Source organism: Piliocolobus tephrosceles, chromosome 14 (genome assembly GCF_002776525.5).
Source record: "Piliocolobus tephrosceles isolate RC106 chromosome 14, ASM277652v3, whole genome shotgun sequence".
Classification (NCBI taxonomy): Eukaryota; Metazoa; Chordata; class Mammalia; order Primates; family Cercopithecidae; genus Piliocolobus; species Piliocolobus tephrosceles.
The window spans coordinates 64,921,643-64,948,233 of record NC_045447.1 but is presented as its reverse complement, the minus strand read 5'-3'; the positions used below and the strand labels follow the sequence as shown (position 1 = coordinate 64,948,233).

At 38.0% G+C, this 26,591-nt stretch overlaps 1 pseudogene; it reads left to right on the top strand.

Annotated features, from left to right (window-relative positions):
* The window catches only part of LOC111543239, a 34,532-nt pseudogene extending 10,680 nt beyond the window's left edge, over positions 1-23,852 (top strand).
* Positions 23,853-26,591: the final 2,739 nt, after the last annotated feature.

Sequence of the window (26,591 nt, the reverse complement as noted above, 5' to 3'; positions counted from 1 at the left end):
CTGATAAATAAGATGAAGCTAAGACTAGCACCCACTATAAATGTTCTAAGCCCTTTGATAACAGTGTTGTAGGGAGTACTACAAACTCTCAGATGCCGGCAGTGAATAAAAGTGAGTTTCTTCCTAGGAGTTGTTACTCCCTGCACCTTTCTTCCTGGGAGTCTGGCACCCCTTCCCACTCTTCACTTTACTCCTGACCTTTTACATTGATGGCAAAAATCTTAACCTGTTTGTGATAAAATGTAAAATTATTTCCATAAGTGGCATTAGCATGCTGTATATTTACATACTTTTGAAAACTACTTTGGATTATTCTTTTGTATAAGCTTATAAAGTAGCTTTGCTTTCCTTTTATGTGTTCTAAATTTTTCTTAACACAAATTTCAACATTAAAAAAAAAAAATCTGTTGACCTTATTGTAACAGTGTCCTCTGTTTCTTTAAAAATGAAAAAAAAAAAAAGGCCAGGTGCAGTGGTTCATGCCTGTAATCCCAGCACTTTGGGAGGCCGAGGTGGGCAGATCACCTGAGGTCAGGAGTTCGATACCAGCCTGGCCAACATAGTGAAACTCTGTCTCTACTAAAAATACAAAAATTAGCTGAGCATGGTGGCATGCACCTATAATCCCAGCTACTTGGGAGGCTGAGGCAGGAGAATCACTTGAACCAGGGAGGCAGAGGGTGCAGTAAGCTGAGACCCTGCCATTGCACTCCAGCCTGGGCAACAAGAGCAAAACTCTGTCTCAAAAAAAAAAAAAAAAAAAAAAAAGATGGAATTTCATTTTTTGTTTGTTTGTTTTTTGAGACAGAGTCTTAGGCTGGAGTGCAGTGACACAATCTCAGCTCACTGCAACCCCCACCTTCCAGATTCAAGCGATTCTCATGCCTCAGCCTCCCGAGTAGCTGTGAATACAGGCACAGGCCACCACACCCAGCTAATTTTTGTATTTTTAGTGAAGACAGGGTTTCACCATGTTGCCCAGGTTGGTCTCAAACTCCTGACCTTGAGTGATCCGCCCACCTCAGCCTCCCAAAGTGCTGGAGTTACAGGCATAAGCCACCACGCCTGGCCCCTGAAAAATTTTTTTGATGTCTACTTTTTTTTCTGTTAGGTCAGACTTCTCCAAAGTAGTATGCCATATCTTAGTATCAAGTAATACAACTTAAAACTTGACTAATCTCAGTTTTGTAACTATTTGTTATATCTTTATTGCAGACATTAGAGTGCTGATATAAATTTGAATCATATTTTCTCTTTCTGTGACTGGCAGTTTTTATTAATATTGCTTTCCTCTTACTTGAAGAAAACTACTAGGGATCTTGAGAAAAGTGTTGGTAAGTATTCTGTGGACTTATTCTTGCATGGAATTTGACATTTTTAAGTTGGTTCAACTTCCAACGGTCTTTGCACTTAGTATAGTGGCCTGCAACATAATGAGGACTTTTACTTCTTTTTCAGATTACTTTTGATGAAAAGAACATAAAGAAGTAACAGATGAAAAGAAAACCAATCTCTTGAAAAACATAGATGAAAAACTCACAGAAACAGCCAGAGAACTGGGGTACTCACTGGAACGGAGAACCATGAAGATGAAACAGAGAGATAAGAAAGTATGACTTCAGTCTGTTGGCCTCTGTTTTGCTATTTAGCAGATTTTTTTCCCCTCTTGAATCCTTCCCATCTCTACCCTGCCCTTCTCTTCTCTAGCCCTATCTTAAGAGCTGGATGCTGTCCCTTAGGGGTGCTAGGAGGATGGCAGTGAAATGGGGGGTCAGATGGCTCCTTTGGGTTGGTACACTGGTTGAATTGCATCACTGGTGATAGCACTGCTGTGGCTGAGTAACTCATGCCGGTATTTACCGCTCTTTTAATCTTGTTTTATCAGTTAATCACTTCATAAAGTTAAGTGAAAGCTGCTTTGTACATAATGAAATTTACATAGGTACGTTTTCTTCAGTAAATATTTTTATCAGCAATGCTTCTTCCTTTTTCCTTATTGATCTCATCACTTCCTTTTGCATCTCTCCTAATGTCTGCAGTGTAAGGGGAGAATTTTGTAAAGGAGCAAATACTTCTTAGTGTTGGATTCTTTTAGTTTTCAGCTATAGATTTCAGATTAAGTTAATGACAAGCTGGAAGATTTCTGCTTTGGAGTAAATGAGAATTCTGTAGGAGTTTGTTCTTATGGCCTCTGGGGGAAAAATAACACTTGTCACTGGAATGAGGGCTCCCCAGTCTCCTCCAGCGTCTCACTGTTTGTCTGTCCTTGCTGGTTCGTTAAATGGAGAACTTGTTATTCCTTAATAAACTAGCACTGGTAATGAAGTACCTTAGTGTACTTAGGCATTAAATCCTACTTCAGTTCCTTCTCTGATCTTGATTCAGCTTCAAGGGTGATATTCTGATAAGTTCTAGCCACTCTTTCTTTAGTCCTATAGACTGGAAAGTTTCTTAAAACATACATTTTAATGTACAACATGGCATTTTAAAAGTTAAGATTTTTTATTGCCATTTACCTTTCTGGTTATCATAGGAAGCTTCTCCCACCTTGTGACTAGAAGGAAGGGTAGCATTTGTAGCCTAATGTATTCCTAATTTGTTTTGACTGAAGTCTAAGCATCAATATACATAATAGCTGTTAGCAAATTATTTAATCAGTCTTATTTTTCTACCACAAGCTACATTTCAGCGGAGATTTTCTTCATTCTTCCCCATAAACATGATTCAGGTTTAAATTTCATACATATTTTTGTCCTAGACGCCTCCCCCATGAAGTTTCATTTTAGTATTTGTTCTTTATACAAAAACAGCGGGTAAAAACAAAGACCAAAAAGAACTTACAAGACAATCATGTTTTTAATCCTCCCCCATTGATGATTATACTTTCAAACCCTTTTCTGTTATTATAAGGTTGTTCTTCTATTGTTTTTGTGAGATCTTCATTTAATTCATATTTTTCTACTGAAGAAATAAGTTCCACTAGCATATGTGAGTTAGTGGCTCTGTCCTTGTGTGTGAGTGTAAGAATGTATCCACTCTAGTATGATAGAGCACTGTATAGCACACTAGAAATCAGTGTTTCTATACTGACAGTAACTTAGCATACTTTGGAATGCAGAGCCCTTATGAATTATATCATTTGACTCCCTACAACAAATCTGCAAAGTTAGGATTATCATCCTATTTTATACATAAGTAAATTGAGGGTTATAGAAGTTTTGTGTCTTGCCCAAAATCTTAAATGACACATGCAAAACCCAACTTCATATTTTCCGTATTTGGCATTCTTTCCACCCCATCTTCTTACTAATTGGCTTCCTGCCACTTCACCTTTTCCATACCTAGATTTCTTCATAAGGAACATTGGTTAAATATGCATAAAATGATGGTGTGTCACTCCATCCACCTGTGATATGATGCTTCAGGATGTCACCCACTCCTATAGTTTTGCTACATTTGTAATCTTATTCTTCATAATAATATTATGATTCTGATGACTTCTTAATACCTCTTTATGGACAATTAGTACAGGTAATCATCTGTAAAAAATCTGAACATATATCTACCATGGTTCCTACTGTATGTTGTTCAGCCTGAGTTCAGGCAACTATAGCACTGCTGTCTTTTTCTTTATCACTGCTTTATGTCCTGCCTTTTACAATTATGAATATGTTATGTTTATCATTTCATATTGCCAATTTAAGATCTACCTCATAATTTTGAGTGGCTGCAGAATACTGTGCTTACATTCAAAGTTTGGGTTGCTTAAGATTTTTCACAAATACAGACAACCCTGCCATAGATATCCTTTTATACCTTTATTCACATACTTATCTGATTCTTTTTTTAGAAGAAATTTCTAGACATAGACATAGTATTACCAGGTCCAAAGTAGTTTGTGTGTGTGTGTATGTGTAGTTTTTCTTTGCTTGTTTCTAATTTTGTGGGGTTTTCTTTAGTCCTTTTGGGTTTTTTTCCATGCTGGTAGGTATAAAATTCTGCATTCTTTTAATAAGCATTTCTTTAATTATAAAGGACGTTAAATATTTTTTACTTTTTTTGGCCATTGTATTTTTTTGGCTGCCTGAACTCTGCCCATTTTTCTATCAGGGTTAGAATTAGTCTTGTTCTTACATGTGTTCTAATTTGGATGTTAGTCTTTTCCTTTGTTAGATTTCTTTATAATTTAAAGACATTAATTTTTATTTATTGTTATATTTTACAGATATATTTTATCAGTTAATTTGTCTTCTTGATTTCACTAGAGTTTATTTTTATACAGTCAACTTTTTCTTCTCCATCACAAAATTTTTTTAAAATTACATTTAATTCTGAAATCCAGCTGCAAATTATCTTGATATAAAGATTAAGATAGAAGACAATGATTTCATTTTTTCCCAAGTGGTAAACAGTTGTATAATAACTTCCTTCAAATAATCTGCCCTTTCTGGCAGCTTAATAAAGGATGATGAAAGAAACAAGAGACTGGGAGAATAGGGAGATTTGAGAGAAAAAGGCTTTAAGATATAGAGACTTAGTGAGAAGCCTTTAAAATTGGAGTTTGCTTTTTGGGTTGTGTGCTTCCTCTGCCTTGGAAACTTTTCACTGAATTGCACGAAGTGGAATATTTGTACAGATGTTTTGTTAAGGAAAGACCTAAAAATAATGCCATTAACATGAATTAAAGGAAGAATGGAAACTGGAAGAGTTATGGTGGTAGTTGTAGTTGGGCCTGTTTTTGACTTTGAAGACTACCACTTGATAAAAGCTCACTGGTTATGTGATTTGCCTCCATAAAAGACACCACAAACCTAGAAACTGCCCTACTTTTGGGAAGTTTGCAAACAAGCCTAATATTCCAGGTAAAAATACGGGGCTCTGAATTTGGCAGGATAGAAGAGAGGAGTTCTGTCCTACCATATCTTCTTACGGACAAAAACTGTTTCTTGCTGTCTTTCTTTTATACCCAGGTTCTTCTGTGCTTTCTACCAAGAAGGTACTTTGACCTTAGAGGAAACTGATATTTTGGCTTGCCTCCTAGGATGTATTGGGTTCTTCCTTAACAAATCAGGATGCAGACTTCCAAGTGATTGGCACAGTTAAAGCCAATTATTTCACTGTTCTGTGATTACTTCAAGTGCTTGACTTTTAGCTAATTTTTGAGAAAAAAACTGTTAAATTTTTACCCTAGAGTCCAAATTTACTGAAATAAAATGTCATTGAATGTTACCTTTGAGCAGAAATGTTGAGGGTTTATGTATTTGGTTTTTTTTTTAATGTCTGTTTACCATGATTACATTTGATTCTTTTCTTTAACGTCGGTTGTGACAAAGACCTTTGATTGTGCAGGCTTGGTTGTTCCAGTAGATGAAAATGATGTCGGGGACAGAGAGCTCCCTGAAACAGATGGTAATATATTTCATATGTAAACACGTGCATATATGGTAATGCATTTGTAGGAAGGTATGTCCATATACCTTTTGTGAGACAGTTGCCAGACCTTGGTAATAAAGAGTAACCTTAGGTTTTAGAGTCAGTCATGCCTGAATTCAAACTGAGTTTGTAGCTGTGCAGCCTTGAACAAATTATTTAACCCCACAAAACCTTGTCTTTTTCATCTGTAAAATGAAATTAATGGTATTCACTTCATAGGGGAAGTTGGTGTATAAACAAGTATTAAGATACTTAGCAAAATGCTTGCCTCAGTGCTCAAAATTTGGTAGTTATTTTTAAGAATTTAAAGAATTTTAACCAGTTGCCTACTTTCTTGAAACTACTTCTGAACCTTTGACATTACAGTCATCTTGCAAAACAGTAATTTTTGAAATCGTGTGTGTTTTTATGGTTCTTTGTGAACATTTTTTCATCTGCATGTAAAATGATTTAGCTTTCAGAAGCCCAAGATCCTGAACTGCTTCATATATAAGTATAAAAACACTTTCAAAAGGGACCACTGCACATAATCTAGTTATTGGTATCTTGAACATCGAGAATGAAAATCACTTCTTAACTCTTTTCTTCTCATCTCCATTCCCTTATTGTGAACAGCCCTGCTGGTATTCCTCTATTGATCATCCTGTTCTGGGGAGATAAAACTTAAAGGGAAATCACACTTAGCACCTTCTCAAGGAACCATGTATTCCTGCCCAACACACATATTTGGCCATCTGTTTTTCAGAACAGAACTAACTAGCCTTGGTAGTTACCAGTCTCTGGGGTTGTGACCTGGACATCTGCATTTAAACCAGTTCTCTAATGCAGTTCTTCTCAAACTTTACTGTGCAGAGTCTCCAGCCAGTAGAGAGAGAGAGGTCTTAGATGGCAGCTATTCATATGGACTTGTTTTTGCTGTACCCCTGCCACTTAGAGGAGTGCCATAGGGAAGATGAATGTGGCTAAGCTGTCCAGTGCGATGGCCACTGAGTACCTCACATGTGGCTGCTGCAACTAAGGAACAAAATTTGTAACTTGTATTATTAATTCTGTATTCTGTGTGTGTGTGTGTGTGTGAGAGAGAGAGAGAGAGAGAGAGACAGGGTTTCACTCTGTCACCAGGATAAAGTGTAGTGGCGCAATTATCCTGTCTTGGCCTCCTGAGTAGCTGGGACTACAGGTCTACACCACCATGCCTGGCTAATTGGTGTTTTTTGTTTTGTTTTCCACATAAAGACAAGGTCTCACTCTGTTGCCCATGCTGGTCTCAAACTCCTGGGCTCAAGTGATCCACCCACCTCAACTTCCCAAACTGTTGGGATTACAGGTGTGAGCCACTGTACCTGGCCTGTAATTGTGTATAATTTTAATTAGTTTAAGTTTGTAAATTAAAACAGGATTAAATGTTTCTTGTATTCATTATATGTTGACATAATACTATTTTGGGAATATGGGTTAAATACAATACCTTAATTTCACCTGTTTTTAATTTTTTTTAGCTCCTCCTCCTCCTCCTGCCCCAACTGTTTCTTTTTTCATGTGGATACTGGAAAAAATGTAGCCTGTATTATATTACACTTGGACAGGCTGATCTGTCCTGTATCTCCTCTTTGAAGCCAGAGGCAATTGGTCTCTGATGGGACCAGTGTGGGCTGCAGCTACTGGTCAGTCTTCTGCTTCTACTCTAAGTCATCTTTTCTTCATGTCTCTGCTCACAGAGAGAACTTTAAGAAGCATGATTAATGTGTCATTTGGGAAAGGTTAAGCACATTTGTTGTAGAGATGAGCAGTCTCTTAAACTTTTGGGGTGATGGATGTTAAATTGTAGTGCCCTAGAGTAAAGCCTGTTACCCTACTGTAGGTATGGTTCTGGAGTTTTATGTCCAGTCTAATATTCTAGGCATTAGATCCTTCTGTATTTAGTTTTGAAGTGGTAGCAAAATGGAAGAAAGAAGGACCTAATCTTCTTGCTCTTGCCTAGTGTCCTTTGCCAGGAGGTACAATTGACTTGCAGTTTGTTAATGTGACAATGATTAGCAAATCACAACTAAGTTTGTTCTTAACCCGTTGAAGCTTCTTATAATAACACTGTAAGGGGGGGGCTAAACTGGTTGTAAATCACATCTTCCCCAGTGTGTAGGATTGGGCAAGCTTTCCAACACCTCTGTTTCTGTCTCTTTACCTGTAAGCTGTGTCTGCACACGTGCACGAGTGCATACCCATCCACAGATCATTTAATTCTCATTTAACCTACTTTGTAACCAAGTCACAGAGAGGCAAAGCATCTTGCCCAGGTTCACACAAGCATTCTGATTCCAGAGTCAGTGCCTAAATCCGTGCAGTAATTCCCAAACCGTAAAATACATGTGACTCACCCGCAGACATTGTAAAACTGCACTCTATTGGTAGGTCCAGAATGAGATCTGAGACTGCATACCTGTCATGCTCCCAGGTGATGGTAATGCTGCTGCTCTACAGACCACTCTGGGAGGAGCAAGACTAAACCAGTAGCTCTCCGGCTTTAGCATGATCAGAGTCATCAGGAGGGCTTATCCAAACATACACTGGCGCTCTCCCCACCCTCCCCAAGTTTGATTGAGTCACAGGGTGGGTCCTGAGAATTTGCATTTCCAACAAGTGAAGTTGATGCTCCTGGTCAGGGGTGTACATTTTGAGAACCCTGCTATAAACTATATTATACTACTTTTCTTTTCCCACCTCATAGATAGTTAGCAGTAAAGTTAATCAAAATGTTTAACAGCCCGAATGACAGTCATTGACCAATCCAAGTAGTGCTTGACCTGCTAAGGAGGCCCTAGCCATAAATAAGTAGAGCCATAAGATATGAACCAGTGAGTAGCAAACTTAATTGTTCTGAGAATGAAATAACATGTAAGAGTTATAAAAAGGTTTAGCACAGCACTTACCACATGTTAAGGGCTAAATGTTTATTATGATCAACAAAAAGGTGATATATGTAGATAATAGCAGTAATCTAAAATCTTTTGATAAACCTAAGGCAGTGACTCTTAACAGGGATTGCAAGGTGGTACATGTTGGGGATCAGGGAGAGAAGGACTTTGAGGATAAAGGGACTATGACCTGAAAACCCACTTTCAGCGTAACTGTTCTTACAGAATCAGTTAAGGAAAAGAAAACTTAAACTTTTGACTGGGAATACACTGGAGAGAATAAAAAGTATTTGTGGGCATAGTTTGGGGTGAGAAAAAGTTGATGAAACCTAAGGGAATAAGGAAACTCAAATTTAATTTGGTTTTATTTTCAGGATATGCCATTAGTCTTCTAGAGCAACAAGATTGCCTCTTTGAATGCCAGGTGCCTGTCCCTAAATTGTGTTCGCTAATCACTTGATGGTGTAGCTAAAATGATTTTGGAAGTAGCCTTTGTTAAGCAAGTGCTTTTTTATATATTTTCTGCTACTTATTAGGATATCTGCTATGTTCTCTGCTTAATGTTATATTTTTATTTTTCAGTATTTTCATAAAGTTGCTGGCCAGCTTTTACCTCTTGCGTATAATCTGTTGAAGAGGAATCCGTTTGCAGAAACTATTAAGGATCATCTGGCAAAAAGAAGTAAAGAGAACATAGACCAACTTGCTGCATGAGTAAGGTGGCTTGTTTGGTGTACAGTATTTCAAAGGACTAGTATTTAACTTGTAATTTTTGTTTTGTTTTTAAGGAATACAAAAAATAAACATTTACTAAAAACGTTTGTAAGGTTCTTCTGCCTGGTTTTCCTTCTTTAATGTACAAGCAAATGGCAGTCAAATCATCTAAATGGTGACCCTAATCACATTTTGGAAGACAACTGAAGTCACCCTCTGATATGTCACAGGAAGCCACTGTCTAATGCCTGTGGCTAACTAGACCATCCTTACAGAGTCCTGTTTCAATATTTATCATATGGGCAACTAAGAATATTTCTTCTGACTCTTGAGTTAATAGCTGTAGCTTTAAGGATTGGGTTTATAGTGGGTGAGGAGGGGAACAGAAGGAAACTTAGAAGGAAACTCATGACACTACAATCAGCACTCTTCCAGGGTGCCTGACCCTGACCTACCCAAACTGCATTTTGGGTAGTATCTCCAGGTGACTCCCAGCAAGTAGTCCAGTTATCCCATTAGGTATATTATTTTCAATCTTCTCTTGACTCTGTCATTTACTAATAAAGCCTAGTATATTGATACACAGTATACAGTATTAGTATAAGATAATAATCACTATGCCATTAATTTAGATTTTAAAGTTTTTCACTGCAAATTATTTCACTGGATTTTTAGTGTGAATCTGTGGACAGCTGTGTTTTACTAGATCCAGATTTTCCTTAAACCTGATGATATGTCCTTCACCTTAAAAGTAGGGGGCAGGGCCAGGTGCAGTGGCTCACGCCTATAATCCCAGCATTTGGGAGGATAAGGTTTGGAGTTCGTGACCACCTTGGCCAACATGGTGAAACCCCATCTCGACTAAATATACAAAATTAGCTAAGTGTGGTGGCGCATGCCTATAATCCCAGCTACTTGGGAAACTGAGGCAGGAGAATCACTTGAACCCAGGAGGTAGAGGTTACAGTGAGCCTAGATCATGCTATTGCACTCCAGCCTAGACAACAGAAGCAAGACTCTGTCTCAAAAAAAAAAAAAAAAAAAAAGTAGAGGGAAGACCATGAAATGCAGAGTAGCTAACTTCATGGATGGGACTGAGGATCGTATAAACTTTTTCCCCTTTCTATAAAGTTCAAGATACAAAAGCCCCCAAGTCATCTAGTTAAACCTCCATGTTTTGTAAGATTGGCTTGATTTACTCAAATAATTTCTCCAAAGTTCTTACTGTCAGCTGTCTCCTTAAAATATATTTGAGGTGCTTACTCTTTTTTGTATAAGGGTATGAGTAGACAATTTAAAAACAACACTTAGAATTTTAAATATAAGTAGCATTCCTCAGCTCCCCAATTAGGCTGCAAGCTTCTTAAGGGCATATATTTTATGGATATAGATCCCCCTCAGTAACACAAACCTTTGGAATTGCACTTATTGAATAAAATGACCCCGTCACATGTTTCTAAGTGCCAGATAGAATTAAACTGGCATGAGCTGGGAAACTGATAAGATGCTTGGGAGTTAAGGATTCTTGACTTCTCAGACACAAAGCCTTCTGGGGTCAAAAATCTCTGCTACAACCGAAATTTGCACCCTTTCTGCCAATGGCTCATGCTGCCTTTGGAGGCAGGTAAGATGCTTTCTTCAAGGTAGGCACATTTTGCATAATAACCAAAATGAAACTGAAAACATCTTCAGCTTCCCTTTCATAACTGTACAGGAACTTTTACAGCTGTAATGGGGAGGTCTCAGGTTTTAAGGAACTGCCATTCTAATTATGTAAGTAGCTCCAGGCCCTGGAACCATCTGAACTATTAACTTGTTTTATATTAAAACATTACAGTAACAATTAACTCACACATATTTTATTAGAAAAGGTGACCAAGTCACGTTGGTCTTAAATAGTTTTAGACTATGAATTTTAAATAAAATTTTAGAAGTTCAAGCTTTGTTCCTCAGATTTCTTTAGTTTCTAAGGTGCTCAACTATTTCTAAATACTGCCCCTAATGTTAACACATTTAAAAAATACCAAATTCATGTATCTCCCATTAAAGATTTGTTTAGCTAGAAATATTAGATTCCTTTAATTTTGCCAATTGGTGATCCAACAATCTCAACTGTGTAGTTGGGAGAATTTTTTTTATATGCCTTATGATCTGTAATAAGGATTCTAGAAGGATTTCTTAGCAAGGAACAAATGAAAGAGGACAAAAGAAGGTGAATCGGCTTTTCATCCATTCCTTACAGAAACCTAATATGAATGTGTATCTTCAGGAGGCTGGGCATATCAGAACCAAGACAGAAATTGGACACAAACCCTAAGAATATGGTGATTATAATTTGGATAATACAGTTGTGAATGGGGTTTCCTGAAGACAGTAACAAGAAATATGGATTTCCAGTCTCAAACTCCAACCAGTTGGCTCGGAGGGCTACTAACCTGTTTCAGGAGGTACTGATCTTCCAACTGGTGAACCTTTTTCATTAAAGAGCAAGTTCCCTACAGGAAGATACCAAGCCTTCCTTATCTTTTTCCTTCACTAAAGGCATAGTCCATTTAAACCTAGTTAACTAAATATTACCTACCTAGGATCTGGTCACTCAATGGCTATAGTAGCTTCCAAATGGCATCTATATAGCTCTGTTCTCTGAGAACACAGTTTAAGTGCCTAGACTCTTTCATGAATAAAGAACCTTGATCCAATCAGGATTTAACAGAAAATCATTACCCAGTTCAAATTTAGCTAAGCTTGCCCCTCAGAGTTCAATAACGGAGTTTCCATGTAACCTTTCAAACATGTATGTAGAATAACACCCAAGGAAAAATGAAAGCTACAAAACAGATTGCTACAAACTACTCGGTAGTGTCCTAAGACCTTTGTATTACCTCAAACACTGACCTTTCCGGCTTAATGTTGTTCTGTCCAAACTATTCCTATCATAATTAATTTTAATGTCTGGATGGGCAAGGTGACTCATACCTGTAAACTCAGCACTTTGGGAAGCCAAGGTGGGCAGAGAGCTTAGGCCCAGGAGTTTGAGACCAGCCTGGATAACATGGTGAAACTCTGTCTGTACAAAATATTAGCCAGGCATGGTGGTGCACACCTGTGGTCCCAGCTACTCAGGAGACTGAGGTGGGAGGATAACGTGAGCCCAGGAGGCAGAGGTTGCAGTGAGATGAGATCATGTCGCTGCACTCCAGCCTGGGCAATGGAGTGAGACTCTGTCTAAAAAAACAATAATAATATATATGTAGGTGATCCCTATAATACTAGCCTCTCAGTTCCTTGACTTACTCTTTCAATGATCTAGATTAGGGATTGATTGACAAACTAGAAACTAGTACCTTCTCAGTACCAGTAATGAAAACCTCCCAAATCTCAATTTCAAGCATTTATATTAAAACATTACAGTAACAGTTAGCTCACACATATTTTATTAGAAAAGGTGACCAAATCACATTGGTCTTAACATCATCACTCATCCTTCCCTCTCTTTCCCACTAGTAGCCCGACAATTTTTCAACACAACAGTCCCCAACAATTCACAAATGTAACCACCTTTTTCATTCTTCACCCACTCCATTCCTGATTCCCTCTTTACCCAGCCTTGAGATTCTATTCCACATCATTACAATCCCTCCTCACATCCTCTGCTCCACTGCCCTTCTCTCCATTTGTTGTATTTATCTGTTAACCTCAAGCTAAATTTTTAAAACTGCCTATTCCTTACCTGAGTCTGCTCAGTATCAGGTGGCTGGAGAAAAAATACAACCATGGCAGCTCGTCTTATTTTAACCTCAAGTTGGCCATGCTGGATGCCCATCGATCCTACTGTCTCATCTCTCAACCCCCAACCCCCAACCCCATCCTCAGTTTATTTCACTGAGAAAATAGAAGCAACCAAAATACTTTCAACAGAATTGCACTGCCTTACCAACTACCCATTATGCTCTGCCTTTCCTACCCATTATACTCTGCCTTTCCTCCTTTCTATGAAGGTTGAATATGTGTCCAAGACCCCATCCTCCTTTCCCTACTCAAGGATCACTCTTCTATTTTTTATCTCAAACATTTCTATCATTAACAAAAAAAGCTGTAATTTCCTGCATCTTAAAATCCAATCAATCTCAGATTAATTTTCCTTGTCAAATGACCAACAGCAAAAAAAAAAAAAAGCTATAATATCCTGCCTCTTAAAACTATCACGCATTACTTTTCTGAAAACCTCATAGAGAATTGCAATAGTTGTCTTCAGTTCTTCTTCCAATCTCTGGCAGAGCCACTCCTTTCAGGCTTTGGCTTGCCACCACTGTGCTGAACCTGCTCTGGGGGAAGTTATTTATTTCCACACTGGTCCATTGTGAGCCCTCATTTACTTCACCTATCAGCAACACGTGACAGTTAATCATTGCTCCTTGAAATCATTATTCATTTGGTTTAGAGGAATATCCTTCTTTTTTGAGACAGGGGCTTGCTCTGTCACCCAGGCTGGAGTGCAGCAGCACCATCATAGCTCACTGCAGCCTTGAACTCCTAGGCTCAAACAATCCTCCTGCCTTAGTCTCCTAAGTAGCTGGGACTACAGACAGGCACGTGCTACCATGCCCAGCTCATATTTTCATTTTTTGATTTTTTGTAGAGATCTGGCCTATGTTTCCCAGGCTAGTCATGAACTCCTGTACTCAAATGATCCTGTTCCACTTGGCCTCCCAAAGTGCTAGATTTATAGGCCTGAGCCACCACACCCAATTTATTTTTAATAAATTCACCAGTGGAATACCCTTCTTTGAATATCACTACTCCCAACTGAACCTCACTGGCGGCTCCCTCGTTTGCTGGTTCTTCACCTCCCCAAATCTAAACATAGGTATACATCAGTGCTCAGTCCTTGTACCTCTTCTCTGTCTGCACTCAATCCATGGTACTCTCCTGTCTCAGGATGATGCTGCCCCTGTGAAGCTCAGGCTGGGCCTTTCTCCTGAATTCGAGTCTGATACAAGCTAATGCCTATGTGACACCCCCACTTGGAAATCTGTAAGATATTTAAAACAATGTCTAAAACCAAAATTCCTCTGCACACAACACCCCACCCCCAAATCTATTCTTAAAGTCTTTCCCAACTCAGCCAGTGGCCATTCCATTGTTCTGTCATTACTCAGTCAAAAATTTTGCAAACATCTGTGATTTCTCACTTACCACACTCCACATCCAACCCATTCACAAGTCCTATCTATTCCACCTTCAGCATGGCTATAATCCAACCACTTTCACCACCTCCACCAGCTTCAGTCAGGTACGGATCTCCACCATATCTGACCTGAATTATTCTAAGAGCCTTCTAGGTGGTCTCCTCCTTCCACCTCTGCCCCTTTATAGTCTACTCCCAACAAGGGTACTCTGAGAATGGACAGACTGCCTCATTAAGTGGGTCCCTGACCCCCATGTAACCTAACTGGGAGACACCTCCCAGTAGGGACCAACTGACACCTCATAAAGGTGGCTGCCCATCTGGGATGAAGCTTCCAGAGGAAGGATCAAGCAGCAATATTTGCTGTTCTACAATATTTGCTGTTCTGCAGCCTCCACTGGTGATACCCAGGCAAACAGGGTCTCGAATGGAACTCCAGCAAACTCCAACAGAACTGCAACTGAGGGACCTCTTAGAAGGAAAACTAACAAACAGAAAGGAATACCATCAACATCAACAAAAAAGTAATCTACACTAAAACCTCATCTGTAGGTCACCAAAGACCAAAGGTAGATAAAACCACAAAAACAGGAAGAAACTAGAGCAGAAAAGCTGAAAATTCTAAAAATCAGAGCGCCTCTTCTCCTCCAAAGGATTGCAGCTCCTCACAGCAATGGAACAAAGCTGCATGGAGAATGACTTTGACGAGTTAACAGAAGTAGGTTTCAGAAGGTCAGTAATAACAAACTTCTCTGAGCTAGAGGATGTTTGAACCCATCACAAGGAAGCTAAAAACCTTGCAAAAAGATTAGATGAGTAGCTAACTAAAATAAACAGTATAGAGAAGACCTTAAATGACCTGATGGAACTGAAAACCATGTCATGAGAACTTCATGATGCATGCACAAGCTTCAATAGCCGATTTGATCAATTGGTAGAAAGGGTGTCAGTGATTGAAGATCAGATTAATGAAATAAAGCAAGAAAACAAGGTTAGAGAAAAAAAGAGTAAAAAGAAATGAACAAAGCCTCCAAGAAATATGGGACTATCTGAAAAGACCCAATCTACGTTTGACTGGTGTACCTGAAAGTGATGGGGAGAATGGAACCAAGTTGGAAAACACTCTTCAGGATATTATCCAGGAGAATTTCCCCAACCTAGCAAGACAGGCCAACATTCAAATTCAGAAAATACAGAGAACATCAGAAAGATACTCCTCGAGAAAAGCAACCCTAAGACACATAATTATCAGGTTCACCAAGGTTGAAATGAAGGAAAAAGTGTTAAGGGCAGCCAGAGAGAAAGGTCGAGTTATCTACAACGGGAAACCCATCAGACTAACAGCAGATCTCTCAGCAGAAACCCTAAAAGTGAGAAGACAGTGGGGGCCAATATTCAACATTCTTAAAGTAAAGATAATAATTTTCAACCCAGAATTTCATTTCCAGCCAAACTAAGCTTCATAAACAAAGGAGAAATAAAATCCTTTACAGACAGGCAAATGCTGAGAGATTTTTGTCACCACCAGGCCTGCCTTAACAAGAGCTCCTAAAGGAAGCAATAAACATGGAAAGAAACAACTGGTACCAGCCACTACAAAAACAGGCCAAATTGTAAAGACCATCGATGCTAGGAAGAAACTGCATCAATTAACAGGCAAAATAAACAATTAACATCATAATGACAGGATCAAATTCACATTTAACAACATTAACATTAAATGTAAATGTACTAAATGCCCCAATTAAAAGACTCACACTGGCAAATTGGATAAAGAGTCAAGACCCATCAGTGTGCTGTATTAAGGAGACCCATCTCACATGCAAAGACACACATAGGCTCAAAATAAAGGGATGGAGGAAGATCTACCAAGCAAATGGAAAGCAAGAAAAAGCAGGGGCTGCAATCCTAATCTCTGATAAAACAGACTTTAAACCAACAAAGATCAAAAGAGACAAAGAAGGCCAATACAAAATGGTGAAGGGATCAATTCAACGAGAAAAGCTAACTATCCTAAATATATATGCACCCAATACAGGAGCACCCAGATTCATAAAGCAAGTCCTTAGAGACCTACAAAGAGAATTAGACTACACACAATAATAATGGGAGACTTTAATACCCCACTGTCAATATTAGACAGATCAACGAGACAGAAGGTTAACAATGATATCCAGGACCTGAACTCAGCTCTGCAACAAGCAGACCTAATAGACATCTACAGAACTCTCCAATCCAAATCAACAGAATATACATTCGTCTCAGCACCACATTGGACTTATTCTAAAACTGACCACATGATTGGAAGTAAAACATTCCTCAGCAAATGTAAACTAATAGAAATCACAACAAACTGTCTCTCAGACCACAGTGCAATCAAATTAGAACTCAGAATTAAGAAACTCACTCAAAACCCAACAACTACATGGAAACTGAACAACCTGCTTCTGAATGACTATTGGGTACATAACGAAATGAAGGCAGAAATAAAGATTTTCTTTGAAACCAATGAGAACAAAGACACACTGTACCAGAATCTCTGGGACACAGCTAACGCAGTGTTTACAGGGAAGTTTATAGCACGAAATGGCCACAAAAGAAAGCAGGAAAGATCTAAATTCGACACTCTAACATCACAATTAAAAGAACTAGAGAAGGCCGGGCGTGGTGGCTCAAGCCTGTAATCGCAGCACTTTGGGAGGCCGAGACAGACGGATCACGAGGTCAGGAGATCGAGACCATCCTGGCTAACATGGTGAAACCCCGTCTCTACTAAAAAATACAAAAAACTAGCCGGGTGAGTTGGTGGGCGCCTGTAGTCCCAGCTACTCGAGAGGCTGAGGCAGGAGAATGGCATAAACCCGGGAGGCAGAGCTTGCAGTGAGCTGAGATCCGGCCACAGCACTCCAGCCCGGGCAACAGAGCGAGACTCCGTCTCAAAAAAAAAAAAAAAAAAAAAAAAGAACTAGAGAAGCGAGAGCAAACAAATTCAAAAGCTAACAGAAGGCAAGAAATAACTAAGATCACAGCAGAACTGAAGGAGATGAGACACAAAAAACCCTTCAAACAAATCAATGAATCTAGGAGCTGGTTTTTTGAAAAGATGAAAAGATCAACAGAATTGATAGACCACTAGCAAGACTAATAAAGAAGAAAAAAGAGAAGATCAAAAGACACAATAAAAAATGATAAAGGGGATATCACCACTGATCCCACAGAAATACAAACTACCATCAGAGAATACTATAAACACCTCTACATTAATAAACTACAAAACCTAGAAGAAATGGATAAATTCCTGGACACATACACCCTCCCACGACTAAACCAGGAAGAAGCTGAATCTCTGAATAGACCAATAACAGGCTCTGAAATTGAGGCAATAATTAATAGCCTAACAACCAAAAAAAAGTCCAGGACCAGACAGATTCACTGCCGAATTCTACCAGAGGTACAAAGAGGAGTTGGTATCATTCCTTCTGAAACTATTCCAATCAATAGAAAAAGAGGGAATCCTCAGTAACTCATTTTATGAGGCCAGCATCATCCTGATACCAAAGCCTGGCAGAGACAAAAAAGAGAATTTTAGTCTAATATCCCTGATGAACATCGATGAGAAAATCCTCAATAAAATACTGGCAAATCGAATCCAGGAGCACATCAAAAAGCTTATCCACCACAATCAAGTCAGCTTCATCCCTGGGATGTAAGGCTGGTTCAACATATGCAAGTCAATAAATGCAATCCATCACATAAACGAAACCAATGAGAAAAGCCACACAATTATCTCAACAGATGCAGAAAAGGCCTTCGACAAAATTCAACACCCCTCCATGCTAAAAAATCTCTCAATAAATTAGGTATTGATGGGATGTATCTCAAAATAGTAGGAGCTATTTATGACAAACCCACAGCCAATATCATACTGAATGGGCAAAAACTGGAAGCATTCCCTTCGAAAACTGGCACAAGACCGGGATGCCTTCTCTCACCACTCCTATAGTGTTGGAAGTTCTGGCCAGGTCAATCAGGCAAGAGAAAGAAATAAAGGGTATTCGATTAGGAAAAGAGGAAGTGAACTTGTCCCTGTTTGCAGATGACATAATTGTATATTTAGAAAACTCCATCGTCTCAGCCCAAAATCTTCCTAAGCTGATAAGCAACTTCAGCAAAGCCTCAGGATACAAAATCAATGTGCAAAAATCACAAGCATTCCTATACACCAAGAACAGACAGAAAGCCAAATCATGAGTGAACTCCCATTCACAATTGCTTCAAAGAGAATAAAATACCTAGGAATCCAACTTACAAGGGATGTGAAGGACCTCTTCAAGGAGAACTACAAACCACTGCTCAATGAAATAAAAGAGGACACAAACAAATGAAAGAACATTCCATGCTCATGGATAGTAAGACTCAATATCGTGAAAATGGCCATACTGCCCAATTTATAGATTAAATTTATAGATTCAATGCCATCCCCATCAAGCTACCACTGACTTTCTTCACAGAATTGGAAAAAACTACTTTAAAGTTCATATGGAACCAAAAAAGAGCCTGCATCACCAAGACAATCCTAAGCAAAAAAAACAAAGCTGGAAGTATCATACTACCTGAGTTCAAACTATACTACAAGGCTCCAGTAACCAAAACAGCATGGTACTGGTACTAAAACAGAGATGTAGACCAATGGAACAGAACAGGGGCCTCAGAAATAACACCACACATCTACAACCATCTGATCTTTGACAAACCTGACAGAAACAAGCAATGGGGAAAGGATTGCCTATTTAATACATAAATGGTGCTGGGAAAACTGGCTAGCCATATGTAGAAAGCTGAAACTGAACCCCTTCCTTACACCTTATACAAAAATTAATTCAAGATGGATTAAAGACTTAAATGTTAGACCTGAAACCATAAAAACCCTAGAAGAAAACCTAGGTAATACCATTCAGGACACAGACATAGGCAAGGACTCCATCACTAAAACACTAAAAGCAATGGCAACAAAAAGCCAAAATTGACAAATGGGATCTAATTAAACTAAAGAGCTTCTGCACAGCAAAAGAAGGTACCATCAGAGTGAATAGGCAACCTACAGAATGTGAGAAAATTTCTGCAATCTACCCATCTGACAAAGGTCTACTATCCAGAATCTACAAAGAACTTAAACAAATTTGCAAGAAAAAATCAAACCACCCCATCAAAAAGTGGCCAAAGGATATGAACAGACATTTCTCAAAAGAAGACATTTATGCCGCCAACAGACACATGAAAAAAATGCTCATCATCACTGATCATCAGAGAAATGCAAATCAAAACCACAATGAGATACCATCTCACACCAGGTAGAATGGCAATCATTAAAATGTCAGGAAACAACAGATGCTGGAGAGGATGTGGAGAAATAGGAAGGCTCTTACACTGTTGGTGGGACTTTAACCTAGTTCAACCATTGTGGAAGACAGTGTGGCGATTCCTCAAGGATCTAGAACTAGAAATACCATTTGACCCAGTCACCCCATTACTAGGTATATACCCAAAGGATTATAAATCATGCTGCTACAAAGACACATGCACACGTATGTTTATTGCAGCACTATTCACAATAGCAAAGACTTGGAACCAACCCAAATGTCCATCAATGATAGACTGGATTAAGAAAATGTGGCACATATACACCATGGAATACTATGCAGCCATAAAAAAGGATGAATTCATGTCCTTTGTAGGAACATGGATGACGCTGGAAACCATCATTCTCAGCAAACTATTGCAAGGACAGAAAACCAAACTCCGCATGTTCTCACTCATAGGCGGGAATTGAATAATGAGAACACTTGGACACAGGAAGGGGAACATCACACACCAGGGCCTGTTGTGTGGTGGGGGTAGCAGGGAGGGATAGCATTTGGAGAAATACCCACTGTAAATGATGAGTTGATGGGTGCAGCACACCAACATGGCACATGTACACCTATGTAACAAACCTGCACATTGTGCATATGTACCCTAGAACTTAAAGTATAATAAAAAAATTAAGGTATTACTTTTTTTAAAGACATAATGCTATTGTACACATAACAGACTACAGCACAGTGTAAACAGAACTTTTATATGCACTAAGATACCAAGACATTTCTGTGACTTGCTTTATTATGATGTTCACTTTATTGTGGTGGTCTGAACCAAATCTATATCTCTCAGGTAAGTCTATTTATACGTATCAATTGAAAAGAGAAAATAGTTATTGATTAAATGTGATGAGGATAATAGGGATAAGAAGCATCATAAGCAAGATCATTTAAAGACTACTGAAAGAGGCTGGGCACAGTGACTCATGCCTATAATCTCAGCACTTTGGGAGGCCAAGGTAGGCAGATTACCTGAGGTTAGGAGTTCAAGACCAGCCTGGCCAACATAGCGAAACCCCATCTCTACTAAAAATACAAAAATTAGCCCAGTGTGATGGTGCACACCTATAATCCCAGCTCCTTGGGAGGCTGAGGCAGGAGAATCGCTTGAACCTGGGAGGCGGAGGTTGCAGCAAGCTGAGATTGTGCCACTGCCCTCCAGTCTAGGCAACAAAGTGAGACTTTGTCTCAAAAAAAAAGAAATTAAAAAATTAAAGATAATAAATGACTACTGAAAGAGTAAGAGCTATAAACTCTTCTGAATATGAAATGAGCCAAACACAAAATGATGGCATGTTTGAGTCTATTAGGATCATTAAAAGGATGCACAATAGAAAAAAATCAAAGTGTGTTTTATACTCTCTTGCCAGGTATGATCCTTCAGCCAGAGCTAAGTTGAAGGTAAGACTTAACAAAGGCCTGCCAATTGCCTCCAAATTCTTACAGATAAACTGACTGTGAGAAAGTTGGGAGTTACAGAACACTTACTTATTGTAAAAAAAAAAAAAAAAAAAAAAAAAAAAAGAGCTTTAACAGCTCTTTTAACTTGATCCCCTAAGAAAAAAGGTAAAACTTTAAGGCTTTTCTATCATTATTACTATTATTTTATTATTATTATTATTATTTTGTTTGTTTGTTTTGTTTTTGAGATGGAGTCTCACTCTGTCGCCCAGGCTGGAGTGCAGTGGTGTAATCTCGGCTCACTGCAACCTCCGCCTCCTGGGTTCAAGCAATTCTCCTGCCTCAGCCTCCTGAGTAGCTGAGACTACAGGCACATGCCACCAAGCCTGGTAAATTTTTGTATTTTTAGTAGAGATGGGGTTTCGCCCCATTAGCCAGGATGGTTTTGATCTCCTGACCTTGTGATCCACCCACCTCGGCCTCCCACAGTGCTGGGATTACAGGCATACAACCAGCCCAGGCTTTTCTATTATTTAACTCTTGATACTCAGTGGACTACAGACTGAGGACAAGAGAAGAGAGACCTTATTTCAAAAACTAATATCACTCCAATTTTGTAGAAACAAAGTCGTTATTCCATATTAATTTATATCTGTAAAAGCATATACTGTTACATGAAGTACAGGTATAGTAATTTAAAGAACAAGAATAAGCTGATATGTGCTTCCCCATATATATCCCTGATAGTCATATAAGAAATTATGTTTACTGATAGATCATTAATCAACAAATTTTGTTATTTTATAAATCCAAAAGAAGCAATGTCCCAGGGCATAAGGCCCAGCTGCCTTAATTCCTTGAAGGAAAAAGGCATGTATTTATAGACCTAGTAATTTAACTGAGTCTGCAGTGTCCTTTCAAGCTAACATCCTATACTGGTATGAGGCAGAATAATGGCTCCTCAAAGATGTCCATAGCTTAGTTCCCAGAACCTGTGATTACATTACTTTACATGGGAAGGAGGAATTAAGGTTGCAGAAAGAAAGTTGCTGCCTTAAAAAATAGATTATTTTCTGATATATCTGGGTGGGCCTAAAGTAATTACAAAGGTTTTTCAAATGTGGAAGAGAGATTTAGCAGTTTGTGTCAGAGTGATGAAACAAGAGAAAGACTTGACCAGCCATTGCTAGCTTTGAAGATGCAAATAGAGGGCCAGGCGCCAAGGAATGCTGGCAGCTTCTAAAGCCAGAAAAGGCAAAACAACAGACTCTCTCCTACAGCCTCCAGGATGCCCTATGAACACCTTAATTATAGCACAGTGAGATCCGTGTCAGGCTTCTGATCTCAAGAACTGTAAGATAATAAATTTGTGTGGCTTTTAAGCCACTAAGTTGTGGTAATTTATTACAATAGCAATGGGAAACTAATAAAAGTTGTTTTAAAATATGATCATGAATTCTCTGACACTTGTCCCACTAAGTGTACGTCCCTCCTCTGAACAGGGTGGGCCTCTGTGACTGCCTCAATGAATAGAATTAAACAAGTCATGCTGCAAGACTTCTTTGGCTACACTAAAAACAGCCCTCTTGGGACACTTGCTTTTGGAACCCTGAGCTATGATGTAAGAAATACATCTACCCTGAGGCCACCACCCTAGAAAAATCACAGAGAGAGAGGAAAAAGAAAGAGAGAGAGAGAGCACGAGCAAGCGAGCATGAGAGAGAGAGTGTGCGTGATTGATTCCACGAGCCCAGGTGTCTGAATCTTTTCAGCCTAGGTGCTAGTCATGAATGTAGAAGTCTTTGAACTATACTCAATAATAATTTGATTGTACACTTAAAAATAATTAAGAGCATAATTGGACTGTTTGTAACACAAAGGATAAATGCTTGAGGTGATGGATACTCCATTTACCCTGAGATTATTAAGCACTGCATGCCTGTATGAAAATATTTCATTTACCACAGAACTACATATAAATACTGTGTACCCACAAAAACACTTTTAAAAAGGAAATGAAAAAAGGAACTTTGAGATGATTAGCCCTTGCCATGTCTAATAACAACTATGTGAAAGACCACAAGCAAAAAATGCCCGGCTGAGCCCTTCCTAAATGGCTGACCCAATATCAAGAACAAAATAAGTAGTTACCTTAAGTTTACTTAAGTTTACCTTAAGTAAAAACCTTAAGCTTAATTTGTTAAGTACCTTAACAAATTACAAATAAGTAATTTGTTAAATGGCAACAAATAACATGCTCAACAATATATGCTAAGGAATTATCTTTTTCATTACTTAAAATTAAACTCAAAAGTACTTTTTTAGTCATTTATGGAACAACCTCTGCCATTCCACATATGTTTTGAACGTGCCAACATTGCCCAAATATCACCTTACATTAGCACCTACCTTGATACCAAAAGTGAATACTGTCATTATGATTTTAAATAGGAGAGCCAGGCATAACTTCATTGAGCTGAATATACTCCAACACCTGCTGGACTATCAGGAATGTCATCGACAATTTTACTGGCATTCATGTCATTTCCGTAGTCACAAAGAAAAGAGGATTCCAGGGGACAACAATCTGTAAAAAAACTCTTTGATCAGTTCACTGGTGTTTACCCTAGTGTATGGATTAGGAAAGGCAATGACAGCAATAATGGCTGCAACAATAATGATTTCCAGAAGGCGATACTTTCCAAATTTGGTGGACTTGCGTCGATGACACCAGGCAATATTTGCCCTAATGAAAAAGGCTCCCCAAAGCCCTCCAAATACCCCTAGGAGAATAAAAGGAAACAGCTCAAAAAGGTACCATGGTGTGTGATACTCCACATAAAAAAGGACCAGATGGCTGTTACCAAATGGATTGATGGACCTCAAAACAAATGCAGCCACTAAAGCAGCAGAAAAATGATCTCCATAAAGTTTTGAGAGGAAAATAATAGCTAACCAAAAAAAAACAAAAGAAAAATTAATGGTATCACATTATAAGATGTTTCTGATATATTATAAATTGAATGGTAAATATCCTAGCTTTAAATTTTGCTGTAGTTAGAATTTATACACAATGGATTTTACTGTAATAAGAAAAACTGATGTTATTATTACTTTTGGAGATGGTGATCATCATTACAAATTCACAGTACCAATTATAAATGTCTAATAAATGTTTAGAATATCTAGCACCGTTTTATTTTCAAAATGAGTTTCACATTCATTTTAATCCCTAAACTTTAATCCCTAAACTATTGTTACCAAGACATCTCAGCTATACTTCAGCCTCTGCCTACAAATCACTTTTTGGAAACAGTGGTGGAAACAAATTACATCAGCACTCAGATTTCATTCTGCTGCAACTTTCCAGAAGATCATTAAATTACTCAATTCAATTAAGCCAGGTGAGAAACAGCATACTACTCATCTTACCGCAAATATACACCTTTTAGATCTAAAATTCAGCTAAAATAAAATTTTAAAAATATATCCGTATGTCATCATGTAAAAAATACACATGTAAGATCCTAAGTTCTAGAATATTCTTTGTAGATCATAGTAAATTAATCATTTAAATGCTGTTTTGCCACAAATAAAAATCTCTAATTTTCTTCAATGTATCTCTACTTAGAAGGTTGATTTTACTAAATTATTTGATAATCATACTTTCATAATTTAAACTTCCCAATCTTGGTAATATATTAGTTTTAATAACTTGACTTCTTAGTAACTTTACACAGATCCTACCGCAATAACTATCACTTCTTTTCTACTACAGCTCAAATATATTTGCACCACAATCCAGTGGATTTGTTATATGACTGCGTAGTTAGTACAAAAGCTTCTTGAAACAATATGGCACTTAATTCTTTCTTGCGGCAATGTGTTGAGGATGGATCCATTTAATGTGGATGCAATAATCTAATATGTGATTAATTCTATAATTAACTAAATTGGAAATATGTTGTTGTATCAATTATTAATTCATCTTGAGACAAAGCAAGACTTACCTCCGCTTGACTTATGATTAATTCTGCCCATGTTTTCCACCATAGACATTTATCCCTCTCTTCAAATGTTGTTTCATTAGATCCCCAACAGCACTTTTTGTGGTTGTACCACAATGCACTAAGGCAAATGCACTCCTTTAGGTCAGTCATCCAATCAGCAGCAATGTCTATTAATCCAGCCAAGGCCCCTGTAAAAATATGTTGGAGATGGTCAAAAAATAAGTCAACTTTTTGGGAGTCGAAAACAATCTACTTAAAAAGTGAGTGGAAAGCAGGAGACTCCTAAAAAAAGGGTCATTTAAGAAGCACATATAAATTTAAGATTTTCAAATTTTAGTTATAAACATGTATTTTAAAACTGTAAAAAGTTATTTTTTACAATAAAATTGCTATTTTTGTTTGGAATTTTTAAAAGTTACATCATTCAAATTAATTGTGACCCAAAAAACAGTGTTTAAAAGATACTGAAATATCTTCAAAAGACAGCTACTTGGCAGAAGGTTCACAAATCTAATTTTCAATCCATAACTTAATTAACAGACTTATAAATGTTATCACTTTCATTTAAATTTAATGTTCATTAGAAACAATTATTGAAATTCATAGGATTCCTATTTATAGTTTTTTCTTAAATTACAGAAAACCATATATCAAGATTATTTTACTGTAAGAATATTAAAAATACACAAATTTATGGTCAAATCTGGGTCCTTCTCATATAAAAAGATCAGGAGGTTACATATACAGAGGCCATAAAATTATTATGCATGCCAATTAGGATTATCAGTACTTACCTCTATTCTCTATAAAAAATTTAATTTTGTGGTCTTCTGAACATAATCTTCCATCATGGAAGCTGAAACTTGATTACAACTGGGCTTAATATTTGTTTTCAGGTCCTCAACAGCTATTTCTTAAAATCTCACACATTGGGACTTTGTGGCCACGCTGTACAAGCAGGGTGATAAAGGGGACAGGGTCTTGAACTAGACGGCTTTAATTCAGACCCTGGCTTGGCCACTTACTAAGTTGATGACCTTAGTAAGACTAAGTTACTTTTCTTCTGCTTCAGTCCCCTCATCTGTAAAATGGCGATAACGACAGCACTGGTATCATAGGATGCCATGAGGTTTAAATACACGTAAACTTTTCAGAACAGTGCGCAACACATAGGAGGCACTCAATAAATATTGGCTATTTATTATAGTGTTAACATCAAAAGAGACTTTATTGGTCACCTGATCCAAATCGCTTATTTTACAGATATAGAAACTGAGCCCAGAAAGATCAACCAAGCTGGATAAACACTTACAGTGACAGAGCCAAGACTAGACTTGGAAGCCTCCTGCCTCCTAGTCTTATATTTAAGAAGATTTTTTGAAGAAGATAAACAAATGCTTTTTAAAATACAACAGTACGTGGAAAAAAATTGAGGAAAGGAAGGAAGAACGATTTATACTTCTGTTAACTAAAAAATGATTGCTTGAAAAATGTTCTTTACCTGGTGCCAATCCTA